At 39.6% G+C, this 21,679-nt stretch overlaps 1 protein-coding gene across 1 annotated transcript in view; it reads right to left on the bottom strand.

Annotated features, from left to right (window-relative positions):
• Positions 1-16,946, bottom strand: part of rab27b (RAB27B, member RAS oncogene family) — a 61,871-nt gene extending 44,925 nt beyond the window's left edge. Inside the window, exon 1 of the mRNA XM_005470481.3 lies at positions 16,813-16,946. The gene's annotated coding sequence lies outside the window, so the exon portion shown is untranslated. The remainder of the gene's footprint in view (positions 1-16,812) is intronic.
• Positions 16,947-21,679: the final 4,733 nt, after the last annotated feature.

Genomic DNA, 21,679 nt, shown 5'->3' with positions numbered 1-21,679 from the left:
CCAGAGCTTTAGGTGATTATTACACCTCTAATGGTGCTGATATCAGATGAACAAATAAGATGACCTTTACTGACGGCAGAGCACAGCTATGTGTGCTCCACCAGCTTTTTTGGTGTATATATGGTGTGATGAAGAGCTGAAAGACTTTTAGCTCAGAAGATTTATTGATTTTATTGATTTTACTGATAGTGGGAATCTGGTCAAAATCATTCTTATTTATCTTCTAGCAGATTTTTTGTGCAGCCCCTCATTCTCCATCTGAAATAAGCCATTGTAGCTTTTCGCCAATTAAACCAACTTTCTTTACATTGGTTGAACTTTGTAAACAGTCAGTAGACCAGGGTGGACAATTAATTTTCCCCCGAGGGGCCCAAAGAGAAACTGGTACTGTTGTGGAAGGCTGCACCAACATGCTTTTCAATTCTGGTCCTCAGCAGAATTGGGTGGTTGTAGCTCAGGAGGTAGAGCGGGTCATCTACTAATCTGAGGGTTGTTGGTTTAATCCCTGGCTGCTCCAGTCTGCATGTCAAACATCACTGGGGCAGATACTAACCCCAAGCTGTTCTCTGATGCATCAGAGTCTGAATGTTAGATAGAAAACTGAGAAAAAAAAAGTGCTTTTATGAATAAGTAAATGCAATCTAAGCGCAACATAAGGACCAGTCCATCTATGATTGGGGCCCTCGACGTCAGTCCCACTTTCTCATGTGGCCCCTTTGCAAAATTAATTGTTCACCCCTGTTAGGGCGTGTGGTGGCGGAAAGAAATGCATAATATTTTTCTACAGTTTATTTTTTGCTCTAGCTTTGGAGACCCTTTTCACAAAAGATATTTTGACAATAGAGTATAAAATAATGAAATAAATTTTAGAATTTATGGTTGCTGACTACCTGTCCCCACAGTGCAGTCAACCTACGGAGAAGACTTTCTGTCCTTTATTTCTCTGGCTCCTAGCATCCTGCCATGGCTTACCTGGGACACCTGAAGAGAAAAGAGGCCTATTGCTGCTGTAGTTTGTTGCAAATTGGTGTGATGATGTAAATTAGTGAAAAATCCAAAAAAATTATCATGTTTCATGAACCTTTCTGACATTTTTCTGTTTTTTTTTTATGTTAGCTACTATCACAATAATATATGTAGGTAACCATTCAAAATTAATTTGACTGGATATTGAGAGGTTGTTTGATTTTTCCTACTGTCTCGTAACAAATTCATGCATTACCCCCTTCATTTCTTCTACCTCATCTCTCTCCTTCTTCTGCCCCGATTCGTTTCATCGCCTCTTTTCTCTTTGAACCACATTCACTCTGAGCCCCCCCCCCAAATTCTCTGTGGGTTCACTCGTATCCAAACAAACACTGTTTTCTCTTGAAGTCGTCCCTACAATGAGCTGTGGAGAGCCTTCAAACACATCAAGCAAACTCATCTCTGAATAGCAGGGAGTAATACGTTTTTTTAAAGCCCTTACAACAGCTCTTACAACTTTGAAAAGGATAAGAAATTGGCTATGCTTGATTTCAAATAAGCTTTACTCAAAAATTCTTCTTCATAGTCAGGCTTTTACTTAGAATTGAGTCAACTAAATATCTCATGCAGTCTATTACAAGTAGCTTATCATTTTATTTCACTGTAAGGCAGGACACAGCAAGGATTTTACAAGTACTGCAGTAACTTGAAAGTACATAGTGACATAACTTACAAGTAGTAGAGAGGCTATTCCTGACACGAGTAGAGCCAAAGCGACATCAGTCAGACAATCCTTTAGGCCGATACTGGCCTATCGCAGTTATATACACCGCAACATTATGACCACTGACAGGTAAGGTGAATAACACTGATTATCTCTTTATCATGGCACCCGTGCATGGTTGGGATGTTGTAGGGAGCAAGTGAACATTTTGTCATTGATGTGCTAAAAGCGGGACAAAAGGACAGGTTAAAGAATTTAAGTTTGACAAGGTCCAAATTGTGATGGTTAGATAACTGCAGCTCTTGTAGGATGTTCCCAGTCTACAGTGGTCAGTATCAATCAACAAGAAGGGAACAGGGAACAGTAGTGAACCAGTGACAGGATCATGTGCGACCAAGGCTCACTGATGTTTGCGCAAAGTGAAGTCTGGCCTGTGTGGTCCAGTCTACTGTACCTCATAGGAATATGTCAGAATACACAGTTTATCGTCATTTGTTGTGAATGGGGCTGCATAGCCTCAGACCAGTCAGGGTGTCCATGTCGACCCCTGTGTGCCATTGAAAATGCCAACAATGGTCAAATGAGCATCAGACTGGACCATGGAGCACAGGTTTTAGGAGCACAACATTGAGTTTGAGGTGTTGTCTTGGCCTCCAAGTTCTCCAGATCTCTGTCCAATCAAGCATTTGTGGGATGTGCTGGACAAACAAGTTCGCTCCATGGAGGCATCACTTTGCATCTTATAGGGCTTAAAGCATCTGTTGCTAACATCTTGGTGCCAGATACCACAGCACACTGTCAGGGTTCTAGTGGAGTCAACAGGTCAGAGGCATGGACTTTTTGGTAGCATAAGGGGAACCAACATAATGTTAGACAGGGGGCAGTTACTGTGTTATTCTGAAATGTTACCCTTTTGTTTGAGACAGCCGTCATTGCCACTTCAAAATCAACTAAAATTAACTAATGTAACTAATGTTATACCTTGTAGTGATGTTAGCAAGCTACTCATTACCCATCCTAATATTTCAGTCCACATCCTCTCAAGAAAAGATAATGTTAATAATTTAAATAAACTGTCTGCCACCATCATGGTAGCGATTGAAAACAACTTTAATAACTTTCAAACCTTAATGAAAAGGAGCCCATGTATGGTAATGTGACATCCCCAATTGCAAGATGTTGACCAAGCATTTAAACCCCCAAGAATCAAATACAATAGCATCTACCCACTCCACAGGGAAAAATCTACTGAGAACATCTAGACGCCACAGGACATCTCCTACCCTCCTCTGTCCTTTAACCATTCAGCGTTCCTGTGGCTGCACAGTATTAGGCAAGTGGTTTAATCTTGTAGTTTATTAGTATATATAATTTCTATCAGCTGAAACATTGCTTGAAATGTGCCCCAAATAGTGACTATTCAAAAATATCTTAAATTCTTACCCATTCCGACTCCAAATACACACATCTCATTGCTCTTGCTGCCAGAAAACAAATTCTAGTGGGAAAATACTCAGTCTTGGCACAAATATACTATCGAACTGGCTTCTATGTCTTTGCAGAGGTGCAAAGTAATGTTTGGCAATTTGCACGTTGTGGTAGCGCCCCAATTTTAACCACCAAGTGATGAAGCGGGAGGTGAAACAGAACTACTCAAGTTGAAATGAAGAACGCTGCATGCCACCTGACAGCAGGACTGCTACATCAGGCTCCAGTGGCATTAAATTATTGATAAGAACCAATTGCTGTGGCAGGATATGGCTGTATTTGAATAGGACCTCAATTTTTCTTAGATTATGATTAATATATTGTTGTTTACAGTTAGCCTTCTGCAATAATAATTACTTCACTCTAAGTGAAGTGTGCTGTTCATATTTCACTACATATCTACTATTTATTATGGCCAAGACTCAGTGACATGACTGAATCATTACCATGACCTTAAAGACAATTTTCTGATATATAGCACCATGAAAGAAACACTGTAAGCAATTATGCTTCACAGATTTATTTCTTGCAAGCTTGCAGGGAGGTCATGTGATTCATAACCACAGTAGCTTGCACTTAAGCTTGGTAGAATACAAACTTGCAGTAAGCACAGATGTCCCAACACACACACACACACACACACACACACACACACACACACACACTTCCCCAGTGTGATATTTCTGTGAATACCCTACATCCACTGCTGCGGGTTACATTCATTATTAATAAGCTTCAATTAGTTTCTAATCTGCTTCTTCCTTTTACAGCAAAGATTCAGGCTGCTTAGCTGTCAAATACAGACTCCGAAAACATTGAAGAATAAATAAAATTAAGCATAAAACATCTAAAACACTGGATGTATCAGAATGTGAATATCAAAAAAACAACGTGATGTTTTGTTTTTTGTTTTTTCACTCCTATTCTAATCCAAGAGCAATTTTCCAGCTAGAACCAGCACCACATTAGAGTGATCCACCAGGATGACTTGCTTCCAAACTTATCAGTTCCTTTCATCAATGCTGGTATGTTTTTCTAAGAAGTTGCCATCACAAAAATAACAATGTCAGACTCAAAGCAAGTTTTTTGCACACCCGAGTTACATACATGCTTTTTTCTACTCCATTTATGAACTTCGTTCTGACTCAGAGATGGTTGGCTTGAGGCTGAAAATCTGTGTAGACCTACCTTTTTTCTACATTTAAAGCTGAACAGGAATCACTAGTGAAACTGATAAAGAATGAAACCTAAAGAGAATTGATACTAGCACTGGTATAAAAAAAAAAGAAGTCCTGTTTAAGGTAGCCTTAAATTAAATGTATATTAATTATCTTAGTTTATTAGCTAGTAGGTTAGCCAAACATCCAAATTTCGCTTTTGTGGATAGTTGAATCAGACTATATTAATGTGCATGCTTCAAGTCAAGGGGTTTGTCTTTCAGCCCTTATCACAGGAAACTGAAGCTGAGCTGCTGTTCACACAGCACATCCACCCACAAAAGGCGCAAACAGAATTAAGCATTAATGTGACGTAGGCCACACTAGGACATGAATTACAGTTAATATCGTTCACATAAAATAATGAATCTTTTAGCTACAAACTAACCATTTTGATACTTTTTTTTTTTTTTAATTTGGTAAAACATGTTAGCATGGTGCCTAACAGCAGGTTACATATTAACATTTTAGCCAACTTAGTGGTTTCTTTGGATGATTCGCTTTGATGCAACTGTCTTCTGATTGGATGCCACTCACAACAAAACATTACAATCTAAGGTACGTGTGGCTTTTGTGTTCATGGCCCGAGCTGTGATGGACATTTAACATTGTACAAATGTTGTTGTCACTTATGAGGACTAAAAATTCAGATTTCATAAAACAGAAGCTTCAAGTAGGCAATATTTACAGTCTCTCCTATATCAAATTATTTTCTGGAAAAATGTCTCATAAATTCCAGCTAGTGTTTAAGACATTAACAAGTAGGCTGTAATAGGCAAGGTGACAGTGTGAAAGGTGAAGATTTAACTAGCACCTTGTTCAGTTCTTTTTAAACTACATGAAGCAAAAACAATAGGTAGCAATAAATTTAATTTTTTCTTCATGAGCTTGGTTTGTTGACTAATGAGAAGGAAAATCAGCTCCAGTTAAAATTTCAAGGCAGTTCTTGGACGATTTAGACGTTTTACATTCTGCGCTCATTTTTAATCATCTTCTGGCTCAATTTAGCTGTGTCATTAAAGAAAGATAAATCCAAATTTTCAGAAGTGTCCTACTGAAGTGCCAAAACTGACATCTTTTCCTCCCACACAGTCACAAGGGGGGAAAAAAAGAGAGAGGGAGAGAGAGAAAAAAAAAATAGATGGCACCCAATCATAAAATGTCAAGGCAGTAGAGTTTAATAAAGAACCACTCTGCAGGCTTGACTTCTGCCTGTCAAAGTGGAGAGAGCAGGGAGGCAATATATTAAAAAAAACAAGTGCAGAAAAATCAAAATGTCAAGGTTTCCCCCAAAACAAGAGGACATTAAAAATGCTTTCTAGACCTTCTGCTTCCAGGTGCCCACATCTCTGAGTCCATTTGGTGCAAAAAATCCCTACCTTTCAAGCATGCTATAGGAAGAAAAAGGGAAAAAAAACAAACACATTTCCAGCCTGCAGGGGAGGAAGCCCTTGTTTGACAGACAGGCGTGTATAGGAAGAAGAACAGAGAAGAGAAAGGCGGAGGAGGGTTGTTAGAGGACAATTTAGCCTCAGACTTTCGAGCAGCAAACCAACACAGTCTATCACATGAAAGGCATAAAGAAGCAAAGCAAGAACAAATGAAAGATGAAAGAGACAAAGAAAAGTAGAGATTGTGTTTAGTCCCACGAGCATCCTTGGCAGTGTCACATATCTCCTTACTTTATGGTTTATTAATTCATGGTCAGTTGATCTAAAAAAAAATGACCTCAGTTCTCTGGCTCCCTTGTTGATTATGATGCTTTCATCTTCTAATAAGTATTAAATAATGTTCACAGTTACAGGGATTATTATGAAACATAAGCAGCGTGAGGTCTAAAAAAGAAGTGCTGCTCTGAATATAAAACACGGACATAGGCTCTTTCTGAAGACTGAGCAAATTCACTCTAATGGCCAGCAGGAGGCGACTCCTTGGCTACATCCCTAGGTGCACGGGTATTTTGGCAAACCTAGCCTTTTCTATGCATTTAGGTTTTCGTCCACACATAAACAGCTTTTTGGATGACTCAAAACTGAGCTTCTGGAAGAAATCCTTCAAAAGTGAAGATTTTAGAAAAAACATGTTTTTGCATTTACATGCAGACAACATCAAAGGTGTTCTCGCAACAGTGGTGTTCATCTAATATAATTGTTTGTTGCACTATATTTCTTCAAGGTTAGGCTTATATTGCCACCTGTTGCTTTGGAGATGTTTTTTAAATGAATTTTGGGGGGGAATGACCTTTCTTGTGATCTGTGACCTTAGCAGAAGCATTTGGGCTGGGTTTTTGATCTTTATCAATGGTTTCATATCACATTCTATTTAATAAGATATGACTTTCATTTTGGAATGAAGTTTTACCTACATATGTGGTTGCAGTACTGTCACTATCACACAATGCCACAGCTACAATGGCTTCATGGTGTTATGGCTTAAGCCTTAAATGCCTTTATCTTTAAAGTAATGCTAGAAGTATTAATTATTGTTTAACCTGCAAAATTATTTCACAATTAATTGAATAATCGGTCAAAATTAGTGAGATGCTACCTGGTTTCATGGGTGGAGGCTACAATGCAAGCTCAGAGAAACAACACCCATATATCATGCGTAAGCCTCAGAGAACGTAGTGGCTCTTTAGTATAAGAATCGATGTTAGCCACAATCATTAAAAACGGCACTACCCAGCAAGGAGTTCCCCATCATGAGAAGTTGTAATCCCGGTATTTATGAGCGAGGATAAAAGTGGCAGCTGCAAGGAGAAAATGTACCGCCGAGCTGATTTACTGTCCAGAAGAACAGTCTTCATTATTGATTCTTTTGTGCTTTCAGATCCTGCAGTCAGCCAAAGATTTCCTGTTCTTACCCTTTCAGTCTGTACAGCCTCCATCTCTCTGCCTAAAGCAGAGAAAAACTTTTTTTGGACTGTATTTTAATGTGTTAGTAGGAGAGCTGACCAGCAAGTCAGTCCGGCACTAAACACTGTCACCAATAATTCAGCTTCTGCAGTCAGGACCATATATTTGGACGATGGCAATAGTTCCAGAATTTGACCTTTTTACACCACCGTGAAAATTTAAAAATGGAGCAACTAAGATGTGACTGAAGAGAAGTCATAACCCTGAAAAGCAAACAGAAAACTAACTGATAAGTGTTACAGCCAGATGTGGCCTGCTCTCTATTCATTTAGAGGAAATTAAGGAGATAAAAACCACATCTGGAACCTTTAAGTGTTGAATCTGTATCTGATCGCTGTTCATCTCAATAAAGGAGACTCACAGGTTCCACACTTAAAAAAATAAACCTTGCAGCAGTTTGTGCAGTTACTTTAATTTTTCTGGTGAGGACAATATTGTAAAATTGTTTTTAAATAGCATAAACATTGTTCAGATATTATGAGATTCTGTGTATGTCTGGTAGTCCATGTTTGGCATCCCATCCCTTTGAAATCCTCCTTCTCCCACAGCCACCCTCCTGTTTATCCGGCTGTAAATTATACAGACTGACTGGCTGAACCGAGCGAGACCCTTGAGATCAAATCGTTAACCTGAATGTGTCACAGCATCTTTATCCTCAAACCAAAAGACGAATCCAAAAACTACAGAGAGTTTAACTATACACAGGTTTTTGACTGGTTGCTGGCACCAGTTTTCATTATTAACCAATTTACTGTTTTCTCTTTCATTTGTAAAGGCAATTTACCAGTTATTAAACTAACTGCATCAGTTAACAGTCTAATAACTGCGTTGATAATTGTAAAATATGGCATTGTAGGGAGCGCTGTTTTGAATTTAATCAAGTGAGCTCAGTCAGTCACAAGAGAGAAAAGATGAGAAAATGTTACGTTTCAAGGATGTTTTGAGCCAAAAAGCAGATGTCTACATTCACTTGGGTCCCTGACAGCTGCTAATCAGTCACAATACAACAGCTGCAACCAATTTTAAAGTATAGCACATCCAACTCACGTCTTAATGGAAGACACATTAAACATTTGTTAATGTGTCACCAAAGTAAAAAACAGCCTTCAGTTACTTACAGTATTTCTCTGTGATCAAGCTACAAATACAGCCATTAAAACACCCAAGCAGGAAGATTAATCACGTGTACGGCTTTAACAAAATATTATTTCCATTTCTGAATATGTTGATTTGTGTTTAATATGTGAACATTTTCAGTCTGTTTCAAACCACAGAACGATGTGTTTAAACTCTCCAGCATTTAAAATAATGGTCATGCCAACCAATATTAGCACCACTAAAACCATCCTGCTAAAGAGCTAATGATAAAAAAAAGAAAAGAAACTTAAATATTAGCAATATTAGCATAAGCAGGTTCCTATTCAATTAAGTAAATCAGGTGTATTTTACTATCAATTAGATTTTACAACACACAGGAAGTTGGTGTTTTTGATACACTGAAAACACAGAACTGCTTGTACCAAGGTTAAGTAAAACTAAACTAAAAACTAAAACTAGATGTGACAACACAAGTCAAGTTTAGTCAACTAAAATAAAAGATTTTAAATGAAAAATAGACGTCGTCACAGAAAAAAGTGAAACTGAAATGATTTTGTGAACTTGAAAAATTAACTAAAAATAGAAGAAACATTCTTAGTTTTTTTTTGTTTTTAATTTCCATAAAAAGTTATTAGATCTTTCCTGATAAGGTATTAATAGACATGTTTGACGCTCTAGAAGTCTGAGTTCTTGTTATAGGTGTACTGATATTCCTAAATCTTGCCTCTGGGAATAAAGCGAACACTGAAAGTAATAAAAACTAAACATTTATGAAATACAAGACCATAATAACGCTGGTGTACACATCAAACAACACTCCAGTTCAGGGGTGGGCAACTCCAGGCCCCGAGGGCCAGTGTCCTGCAGGTTTTAGATCTCACCCTGGGTCAACACACCTGAATCACGTGATTAGTTCATTACCAGGCCTCTGGAGAACTTCAAGACATGTTGAGGAGGTAATTTAGCCATTTGAATCATCTAAAACCTGCAGGACACCGGCCCTCGAGGCCTGGAGTTGCCCACCCCTGCTCCAGTTAGTTCTGTTCAATCTCATGATTGCCTAAATCCAGAAGTGGAAGTTGTCAGATATACAGAAGTCCTCTGTTAGCGTCCCAGTCTAACCTTAGTCCATGTGCGGAAAATGAGATCAGACTTTTAATTTTTTTTTTAAATAATTCTAAAGTCTTAGCACGGCGATAGACAGCCAGTCAATGAAAAACTAAATTTAAAAAGATTTATGAATGGTAAATGACCTAGGCCTTTACTTAGTCCCTAAGGACCCCAAAGCACTTTACACTACATTCAGTCATCCACCCATTGGTGATGGCAAGCTACATTGTAGCCACAGCTGCTCTGGGGCGCACTGACAGAGGCGAGGCTGCCGGACACTGGCGCCACCGGGCCCTCTGACCACCACCAGTAGGCAAACATGGGGTTAGTATCTTGCCCAAGGATATCTGGCATGCAGCCAGGAGGCAGCCTGGGATCGAACCACCGACCTCCTGAATAGTGGCTGACCTGCTCTGCCATCTGAGCTACAGTCACCCACCAGCATTTCGGACTGTATTTTAATGTGTTAGTAGGAGAGCTGACCATCAAGTCAGTGAAGCTTTAAGCAGACAACCATTGGACAGGTTTAATGGGCGACGAGCATTTGTTTGTGTGTGCATGTGTGTGAGTGGATCCAGATAGAACATTTTTCAGGCTGGCTGATCATTTTGGTGGCATCTTCTTCAATGGTTTTCTACACATTTTGTGCCCAAGCCACACCAAAGGGAAAGCCAAATGGCTTTTAGGCGCACTTTTTCATATCTGTGATTCACTGGTATCGACATTGGCCGCATCGGCCTTATCAGACACTTTCACAAAAAGCTGCCTCAGCGTCAGCACTCTTTGAGTTTTTCTCAGTAGGGATGTTTGGGTTCCTAGTGCCTCTTCAGTTTGCTTCCTACCATCAGCTCCTCTCAGCAGATGATACACTCGGGCTGAGAGCTTTTGACTTCCAATAGACCAGTAGCTTCACAATGTTTTCTACTGACAGTTTGATTTTCCACTCCACTCATACATTTTCTATCCTCGTGACCATCTCTCAGGGTCTTGATGTGTCACACTTTAATATTTTTGCCTCTCGAGTCACTGCACAAAAGGACATGGGTTCCTTATGACAAGGTTTTTTCTTTAACAGCTTGCAGGCTATTAGGAAACAAGTGCCTGCAAAATACAGCACAGTAAATTAAAAGTTCCTTCATAACATTTTGTGCAGTAATGTATGACTTACAAAATCCCACAGTACACCTGGACTCGCCTCAAGGCAGACCAGTGTGCCATAACACTCCATTTGGGAACTACTGTTGTACACAGATTTAAATGCCTTTTGAGTCAGTAATTAAAAGATAAAAATGTATACAGTGAAGGCAGATTCGGCATCCCAAGGATATTTAACAGTAATCACTTTCAGCCCTGTGCTATCTGCACCTCAAGCCTTGCAGCCCTTCGGTGTGTGAGTCATTTAGTCTCTGATATGCAGCAGATGACTTATGCAAAGGAAGGTCCAGAGAACAAACTGGAATTCTAAAGTAAAAATAAAACTGAAGTGCTTCTGTGCATCATAAGCACATAAATTTGTGATAAATCACAGAGATACACTTAATTATTCATAACAGGTCTGGTGTGCCAGTCAGCTCTTTAACGCTGTAAAATAAACGTGGGATCTTTGGCTCCAGCCAGCAACTGAGCTTCAACTCAACTAGATTATTTCTGCCAGGAAACATTTGTATAACTAAAAGTTAATTCTCCTGACAGACCATACTCTCAGGAAAGCCAACACGCAGACACCATGCTCGACCTGAAGAGGAGTGTTTCTGCAGCAAGGCCCTTGCTATCAAGTGGAAATCTTATCTATGCATTAATCATCTTAGGAAGGCTGAATCCTGCTGTTTCTGGTCGATACACTGCAGGTGGGTGGCAGGAGGAAGAAGAGGAGGAGAGGGAGGGAGTGACAGAGACAGAGAAAGACAGAGAGCCAGAAGGAAAGGGCAGAGTGGTTAGGGAGGCTGTCTTGGAGGCAAAAGGTCACTGTGAATCATCACAGCGAAACACCTAACGTGAGCACCCCTATTCTTCCTGAATAAACCTCAAAGGTACCAACTGCATTTTCAGACTTTAGAACAGAAGCTGCTGATACAGTTCGGGAAATGGCATGAAACTTCCATAAGCCTGGAAATCAGTCTAATCCGACTGCAATTCCAGATGATCGTTACCTCAGACCAGCAACACAGAAATTATGTAGGACCAGAGAAAACCTAAACCTTGAGTTTTGTTCAAAAGCAGGAGAAACTGTATGCTTCCAGAGAACACCCATCCAAGCACCAAGAACACTACAGATAGTGTGAAAGATCCAATATCTAAGTGCCTTAAACCAGCACTGCTTTTAATGGACACCAGGTGGCAATGCCTGTGGTTGGAAAGCAATTTCTGGTCCTATTAAACCCTACAGGGAAACAGCTTTAACCTCATTGACTCTCTTGACTGCTAAGCATCAGTGCCAACCGCTGAGCCACTGTGCTGCCTCTTCAAATCTAAAGTAGGGTTAGGAGTGAGAGATCCAGGTCATGGCACCTGCAGACCTCTGAGAGACCTCATCTTTGGTAAAACTGAAGAATTTGAGCCCCTGAGCACGAGAATAGTTTTGGTGTGGCAATGCACATTTTAACTGAGACTTTAAAATACAGAGAAGTTAATGAAGGAGAGCACAAAACACAAACATGAAAAACCTGATTAATTACAACTTAACCCACTTTCAAAGAATTTCTGCTTCAGATTCAGTCAGGATACTTTGTGAGTCGTGCAGGTTAAGAGTCTGCCCAGGTAAGAGAAACCATTTGTCCAAATGAGGATTTATTGACACCTTAAAAATTCCCACTACACAATCCTCATGTTACTGACCCAGAAACTGTGATTAACAGGTGAGCAACCAGGTCACTGACAACAAGATGAATTTAAAGGTTTCTGTACACAAATCCACAGACCTCTATGCTTCAGATGCATTTTTATACTTAGAACAATCACACTCATGTGTCTCTCCACAGAGAGACACATGGATTCAGGCTGGTTGATATGTTATTACGACCATTTTTCAAAGACGCCAACCACGGAAAACACTTTATGGTACAAAAAATATCTGCAATCACCAGTTTAGGATTATTACACACTGACCTAAACAAAACAATCAGAAGAAGGATGCCTTTCAACCTCGAAATAATCCATCAAGTGGGAACAGCGCAGGCTTTTAAATGCTGAGGAAGTACAACCACACAGTTTTCTAAAATTGTTCTCAAACAAGAGCTTCTCAGAACGCTCACATTTTCTATTACATGTTACCTACTATTTATTTAGCAGGCTGAATTCTGAAGAGGTCAGGCCATTAAATACAATAGGAAAAAAAAATAACCTAGCCTGCTGCTAGCAGCAGATAGATTCACCAAAACGTCCAACCCTAGCACTGAGTCTCATGGTGACACAATTTCATGTCATGCAAACTTCTTTAGGACAATGAAAAGTGATGAGATTCTTTCTTTCTTAACTGTCATGTTTAAAGTCTGAATTGTTCATTTAAATCTTTATAACAGGCTTGATCGTTGTAGATGCTGCTTGTGATCAAGAGTTTACGCCACAACTTAATAATGGAGCGTGAAATAGCAAAATGCCTCTAAAACGCATGCAAGTTTGCTTTTGCAACTCAGATGTGCCAGATGATTAATCTTATATTTCACTCATTAGCTTCTGTCGCAGACGAATCGCTGCACAAACGTGGAGTGTAACGCACGGGCTGTCATGTCATCTTCCCATGAACTGTAAAAGATCCCCGTTTTATTCATATCCAGTAAATGGAATTTAACCATGTCCCAGTTTCAGAGCCTCCCTTTGCAGAAGCATATTTCATGCACCCGCATGTCACACTTTGGCATTTCTGTGACTCACGGCTGATCGGTGGTCACATTTAGGGATTAATATCCTCAGTGAAATTCTACACATACTGTAATTTACTTTGCACATTTTACCCCTCAGCTGAATTACTGAAATCTAAGAAGGGTTAGCTAACAGACATACACAGGCATTGCTTGGCTTCGTTGAAGATTAAAAATTCAGTGACCAGTTTTTCCGTATCAGTAGTTCACATGACATCAGACCTAACAGCAAAACCAAAGATCAACTTTTCCCTTTGCCTCATTCGTCTTTATTAATTTGTCTTTTTATGAAATTTGACCAAATGAATAGCAACTCCAAGGAAGCCGAGGCCCTTAGTGTGCACACTAACACCAGCACAGATAACAGGCCGGCAAGTCAGATGTTATTTGTAATTCCCATTATGAGTCTATCAGCAAGAAATCAGCTTGGATTCATTCTGCAGAAACAATAAAGCTGCCAGCAGCTCGGGGGATGGCGACCGCATTACCCATCCAATAAAGGCTGCTTCCGCTAATTACCTCTGCTCCTTCCGTCTTTGTTTACAAACTGATTTATGAGTCAACAAAGACTCCGAGTCCACCTATGGGACAGAAGAAAATACTCATTACTGTCACACCTCCTCGTCTGTGTGTGGCCATGAAATATCGTTTTCAACTTAGGTGAATTTACCTGGATTTAAAGCAAATGAAAAAATTTTAATTGTTTGCATAAGTCAGCAAGACTTCTATACCTTATTTATAACTATCATTAGCTTACAGCTTGAAGTGTTTAAAATATGTGCTAACTAAAATAAAGACAAGATGACAGTTTATTGAACTTTCAATGAAATTTGCAGATTGTCTTGGTGTTTAATAAACTCAGCCGTCTGCTCCTTGCTATCTAAAATATAACAGGACACTGGAGTAAATTCTCGACCATCTCACACTTCTGTTTAATCAGTTTTCTGTTTGACGTTTATTCAGCTGTGTAAAAACTTTAATTTCAGCCAAACTGATTTACTGAGGAACAAATAAAACACTGAAAAAAGCCAAACAATAAAATTTTTAAGTTATCTAAGTGACTTATATATCATGTTTAACCTGAGTAGTGAAAGATCGCGGGGGGGTTGAAAACGATGTGCCGGGAGTTCGCTGTTCTTGCCAGATCTAGTGAGCCTTGAACCCCGGCTAGCTATCAAGCTGGTGGGTAAACAGACGTCTCCGAAAACGGAGCACTTCTGCAAATATGTGATGTCTTGATAAACCGAGCAGATATTTGAAGTTTACACAGCTTCCTTCTCACCTGAAAATATGTTAAAAGTTTATTTTGTGACCCAGAAAGATTAATAAGAGTAATATTAAAACTAACTAGCTGCCGCCATTGTTGGAAACTGGAATTGGCTGTGCCGCGGTATGAATCCTGGGATAGGTTGGGCCACGAAGGATACACCCGACCCATCCTTCAAATCTGGGGAAATGAAGGACGCATTTGTCGGCCGCATTTGGAGGAGCCTTCGAATTTGGACAGCCTTCGTCGCGTTGCTGTAACGTAATCAGCCTACAAATGTGGCCTCTGAAGGATGTGGCCCCTGAATTTGGACACAACTACGATACCGGACACTGCTTCTTCTTCTTCTTCTTCTTCTTCGGGGGTTTAACGGCAGCTGGCATCCTTGTACATGCAGTGCTGCCATCTTCTGTTTCATTCCGTTATTACACTCTTAAATCCTACTGCTGATTCCTGCGTCTTTCGGGATCTTACAAAGCTTCAAATGACGCGTCGACTATTAAATTAATCGTCGACGATTTTGATAGTCGACGTAATCGTGACTAGTCGACTCATCGTGGCAGCCCTACTCAATTCCTTGACTGAATTTAAATAAAGTACCTACAATGTCAGGTTTCATCTGTAGCTCATGTTCACACTGAACTTGGGAAAACTGGATTCAGATTCATTGCTGCCTATAAATTGAACAAGCTCTAAAGAACTATTAAGCTACATTCTCCGTAGGGTTACGTTTGTCTATCTGCAACTGTTCTTGTATGAGTTTGTCTTCATTTGTGTGTATAATGCATTTGTCCTATAATTGTGCAGCTCTTTGTGTCAGTTTTTGAATGTTGCATGTGTATGTTTTTATGCACGGTCCTCTCTTGAAAAGGAGATCTCAATCTTAGTTAGCTTACCTGTTTAAATACAGGATTTAATAATAAAAGATTAACTTTTGTTTAAATTCCATTACAGAAAAAGAGAAAAATTTAACACAGAGAATAAACGGTAAATGGACTGGTACTTGTACGTCACCTTGCTACTCTTGAACCATTTGAGGCACTTTCTTACTACATGCATGATTACAATGCAGCAGGCCATCTCAGCTGTCATAGGGCAATAGGTGGGAGTAAACTTTAGTTGAGGTTGCCAGTCGATCACACGCTGATATAATCCCCATAAATATTTCTGATGCCGATTCCTGCGGAGACTGTTATTCTTCAGCTACAATGGTACGATTAGATTTAAAGGAATACATTTCTAAATAATATTTCAGAGAGACAGCGGAGATGCAAACACGTAACTTTCCAGTTAATAATGGTCATCTATTATTCCATGTTGATTCTAATACGTAAATATTGCCAGGTTATCTTATACTTACACTTTCTGATTTTAGCTCATATTCCTTCACGGCCACCCTTACCTCTGACTGAGTGCCCCTGGCAAACAGAAGGTTTGAACAGCAGGTGGGTGAGGTTTCTGTGCTTAGAGCCAAAAGTGACATCATAGAGAGCCAAGAATAATTAATTAAAATAATCTTTCAGAAACAGAGTCTTCTCTGCAGGCTGCACCAAACTGTGGTTCGCTTTCTGGTGGCTTCAGCAGGCCACTGCTTTGTGAAAAAGAAAGAAAAAAAACAAACAAACAAACAAAAAAAACCCAACACATTAAAGGTTCAACACAAACTGTTGCCGTAAAGTTGGAGCCGCACCGTTGTGCAAGACATCACTTTATCTTTCGCATTTACCGGAAGCACAGCTTCAAACCTTAAGTTTAATGCAGCATTTCTGAATTTCACTCTCACACACCTGCCTGTCAGGTGAAGCAGCTATCACGTCACTTAAATGCACGTGCGTGAACACCCACGCAGACTCCAACTACGATCACAGTGCACGCGGACTCCAAAGAGGAAAATGCACGAGAGTCGTTTGCGTAAATGGCGTAGATGTGCAGCGCTTTGCATGTGCAGTGGGCTGATAACAGACTGTTGGTCTGGAGGCTGCAGACACTTTGCTCCTCAGCAGATCCTCCAGCAGCCCTGCGCCGGGGCTATGACTCATACCGCCTGCCTGCTACCGATGCTGGACACGACAAGTAACACGCACCGAACACCAACAAGCAAACGTGCGTCTGCGCCAGGCACCAGCCGAGCCCGCAGGAAACATTCCGCTCTTTTCTTTTTGCCACTCACCTTTCTTTGACGTTACAGAAACAAACTCAGATCCTCCTCTCAGGTGTCTGCTGCTGCCTGGCCAGTTCGTCTCCTCCTCCTCCTCCGAGACGTCGCATCGCTCCCACAGTCCTGTTCGAGGGCTAAATCCGGGCAGAGATCAGCAGCCTGCCCGGAGCGCAGCGTGATGTCCCAGCGGGCTGTTTGTTGGAGCTACAGGCTGGGGACAGCTCGAGAGTACCTCTGAGAGTCCTGCGAGTCTGATGGATGTCGCACGGCTTCCTTTAGGGTGGAGAATAGACGATCGAGCTGCTTTCAGGGACTCTCTGTAACCTCTGATTTTTCATACTTTGGCTAAGACGTGCATCGATGTGCCCATACTGTGACTAAATATCAAAAAGTTTTTGTTTTGATATTACTATGTGATATGTTCTATATAACAAGCACAGGTTATTGGTAGAACACTCAATAATAAAAATACAACATACTGGTTTCATAATATGGAATGCCATTTATGCCAATAATATTAAAGACATAAATACACAATAAATGTTAGGCAAATCATTCTGGAACTATACTATGAAAGTCCACTTTGATAATGTTGATATAAAAAGATACTTAAAGTTTACAAAAAATGCTTGTATGAATTGGTGTAAATAGGTGAACAAGGCAAAGAGCGCTCCAGTAAAAGTAGAAAAGCACTACAAAAAACCAGTCCATTTACCGTATATTCAGTGCCTTCACACACACACACACACACACACACACGTCTTTTGCACATTTCTATTGCACTGTTGTGTCTGCACTGTCTTGTGTCTGTATTGTTCTGTTCTGTCTGGTGTTGCACTGTCTTTGTTTTGTTTGCAATTTTTGCAACATTTGCACATTGTACTTTATGTATTCCTGTGCTGATTGTCTGTTATATGTCATATGTAGCTCCATGGTCTTGGAGGAATGTTTCTCGTTTCACTATGTAATGTACATCTGCACATGGTTGGAATGATAATAAAGCACTTGACTTGACTTGTATTTATTCCAGGTTTTGGGGATTTGTAAATGGCAAAAACTGAAGTTTCTTTAATTCCATTTGATAATGAATCTAAAAGCAAGTAAATTCCCAAAAGGCTCCCATGTTAAAAGTCTTAACTTTCCAGCATTAAATATATATATATATATTTACAGTCTGGTATAATAAACTGTTTCCCTTTTATAACATCAGTAACTTAGCACTCCACACATTGCTCCACATATGGTAACACCTGCTTTCAAAAAAATAATATGGTGGCAGCCATTAAGTCTCCAAAATGTGAAGTCGAAAACCAAAGGCTGGTTTTACACTGGTTATGTTCATCTTTAATACACAGTCTATTTAATTAATACACAGTGACTTATTTACGTATTTATGAATGTATCAAGTTAAATAGCATTTTACAAAAATTACTTTTAAATGATGCTGTCTAATTCTTCTCCAGTAATAACACTGGGCGTGGGGGTGTGGGGGGGTTGACACCTGCGGAGGTTTGATATTTGTAAAACCTCCCAGTGAGCTGTCATTACAAGTGAAGCTGGACTTGCTGCTAATAAAAATCAACCTCCTTAACAGAAATACAGGAAGGAGAGGATACAGAGCCTGCAAATGTTTGATTAGTGAATCATAAAATATGTTTTTTGGGGTCATGTGACCTTTAATTAAACAAGAGAGGCCACAGAGACCATGGTCACCTTTAAAAGAATTCCATGATAATAATACACATCAATCAATGAAAGCAAAAACATAAAAAGCAAAATCAAAAGAAGACATCAACATAAGGGACGATGTCTGTTCAAAGAAAACACATGCATTCACACTGCTCAGTGCCCCACATGGGATTTCAATTGATTAAAAGGGATTAGCATATCTAATTTTACAAGCTTCTCCAGATTGTGTGAGGCACTGTAATAGGAAGCCAATTTGCTGCTCATAATGTGAACAGAAAAGCTTTTGAAACATAAGTCTGGTTGGTATTTTTTTTCTTTAATCTGCCAGTTCTGCTGTTCCTCGGCTTTTCTGAAGAAGAGTTTGAAACTCTTCTTCATGGATCTGAGTTTTGCTGAGTTCTGCTTCATACACCATAATAATGGCGAATTATTCAAGCTTAAATGCATATATCACATTGCATTTATTGTTTAAAGTACCTGTGAGAAAGTGGGTTCTTAAATTTCCAAACTCAAAGCACAGAATAAAGAATCATCATAACCGAAAATAAATACAGTTTTAAAAATCATTAATTTTTACAGGAAACCTTTAGAAATGTAAGATTTTAAAATTCCTACAGCACATGAAGGCACCATGGTATGAGCGTGGTTGATACACATTCATCCCACCAGAAAATAGATGCGTTTGCAGGGTCCTAGCGCCGACAGTCACTTTCTCATTCACTTTGGTATTAATGTTCAACAGGTTGAAACACATCTATTCTACTTATTTGTTTGTTTGTTTGTTTCTTTTTATGTTATATAATAAACAAAACTTAAAGATGAATCAGTAATTAGTGGCAATATTTTTTTAAGAAAATCTTTCATATATTAAACCACTATGCTGTTTAAATATGTGATTATATCAAAAGTTCTAATTCAGTTTAGATCTCAATACAAATCAGCTATGAAGGAGATACTGCAAGTTTTTTGGGGGGGTTTTTGCAAGCAAAACAATAAAAAATAATAAAGCATTTAAAAAAGAAAGAGAAAAACAGGTGCACAGTATAGGGCTGTGCAAAAGTTGTGAGACATGCCTCATTTCTTTTTATTTTGCTCCAAGGAGCAAGACTTTCTTGTTATCTTTTAAAGGGGTCTTGAGGAAAGTTCTCCAGATTCTCTGAAGGTCCTTTCAGTTCTTCTTTCGACATTGGCTGCTTTTTCACTCACTTTCAGTCCATTCCTTGTACCTGACCATTTTCAGAGGACTTTTTGTTAACTTAGCAAAGAAGTCATTTTGGCCTTTAATAACCAATGTTAGGGGCTTTGTTACTGGCAGCCTGTCTCAAAAATGTAGTTTGTTAGCTGAATCTATGGAAAATGCCAAAGATATCACAATTTGTCCAGATGCATCTGGACCTTCAGTTTATCCATCTACTGTTCACCGAAGCCTCATCAGAAATGGTCTCAGTGGAACGATGGCTTTCAATAAATAATTAAACCCAAATTTGAAAATTTTGGCTCAAATTATTATCAATATGTACAGAGGAGGTCAGAAGTGAGTGTCTACAGCCATATGTAAAACATGTCGGAGATGTGGTGTTAGGGAATCCTGACCAAACTGATGGAATACCAGAAAGTACTATCAGATTATGATCCACCATGAGATACCTCCTGGAACACGTCTGATTAACAATTTTAATTTCCATCATGAAAATCATCCCAAACACAGTGTGAATGCAGTATAAGCACACAAACACACAATGGAATTCTATCAGTCATGGACTGGTCTCCCCAGAGCACAGACCTCAACATAACTGAATCAGTGTGGGATCATCATGGTAGTTAACATTCAAAGAAGAGCTTTGAATGTCTATTAAGAAGCTTGGAGAGCATTTAAAGAATAATTAAAGAAATTACAAGAGAGTTTGTCTAAGAAAGTTTGTGCTCTGTTTAAGAATTAAAGTGATCATACCAAATATACGTAACTCAACCATCTTGGATTGCAGCTGGTGAAGATAGACATTATGCTCTTCCAGCTCATTCCTCATCCTGGCATGAAATTGTGTAGTCCTAACCCCTAAACCACAACTTGTCTTAAACCCAAGCAAGTAAGCTTTAGTACCTAAATCTGACCAATGAGTAAAAACACAAGTATCCAAACATGATTCAAATGGTGGTCTGCTCAGTTAAAACATGGAGCTTACACTCTCAATAACCTTTCCATCCACCAAATCTGGTCTTTGTAGTTCTCAAAAACAGGACAGTTATCTGTATGTGGCCAATATTTTGTATGTGTAACGTTCAATTGCAGGCAGTATCTGGAGCATTATGTGGTCCAACAGGATAATAATGGGTTGGCTCTGCAGCCTCTGTGAACTCAGCGTAGCCAGTTCTTCATAAGCTGCAGGTTAAGGTTGATGTGAGCTTCAGTTTGCAGAAAATCTCAAGTGTCCAAGGCAGGATTCTGTGTGAGCCCAGTATGGAGGGCTCGGAGTCCATTTGTGGGATTAGAGCAGCGGTCCCCAACCCCCGGGCCACGGACCGGTCCGAGAGCTGAGGCTCAGGTGTGAAATTTATGGTTTTCAGGGTTTTTCATCGGGTGCAGGTAGGATACCACGAGACACAATAGGGCTAGGTGTTTAGGAGCCACTTTCAAAATAAAACAGTAAAGGTGTAAAACACCTTTAGATGGGGGGGTTTTTCTTACCAAAACAAACAGTATAGAAAAACAATATATTTTTATTTAGAGTGTTTTAGTGCAACTGACTAAGTAAAATTTTTAGGAGCTCAGACTGCTTCCTTTCACAAATATCTAACACATTTAACTTTTTTACTGGGCTCGACTTTAGCTTTTGCTCAAATCTTAGTCTCAGCATTTACGTTGTCATGGATACCACATGTCTCTAAACGTGTGAGGTACAACGTGAGCTAGGGAATAAAAATACAGAGACCTTTGGAGTAAGCTTACAGTGACTGTGCTTGACATAGTGGTTTATGTGCATGTGCTCAACTGAAAGGGTGTGTGTGTGTGTGTGTGTGTGTGTGTGTGATCATGCATGTGCTGACTGAGTTCAGGATTAAACTTTTTACCACCGCAAATTGTTACCATGGAGATGTGATTCAGAATGTCACGTTTCTCCGCTTAATTAGCTGGTAAATATGGACATAGTTGGATCAGAGCCTGGTCTTCCATCAAAGTCAAAGAATAGGA

This window comes from Oreochromis niloticus, linkage group LG7 (genome assembly GCF_001858045.2).
Source record: "Oreochromis niloticus isolate F11D_XX linkage group LG7, O_niloticus_UMD_NMBU, whole genome shotgun sequence".
Taxonomy (NCBI): domain Eukaryota; kingdom Metazoa; phylum Chordata; class Actinopteri; order Cichliformes; family Cichlidae; genus Oreochromis; species Oreochromis niloticus.
The sequence above is the reverse complement of the archived record's forward strand: the minus strand, read 5'-3'. Positions and strand labels throughout refer to the sequence as shown.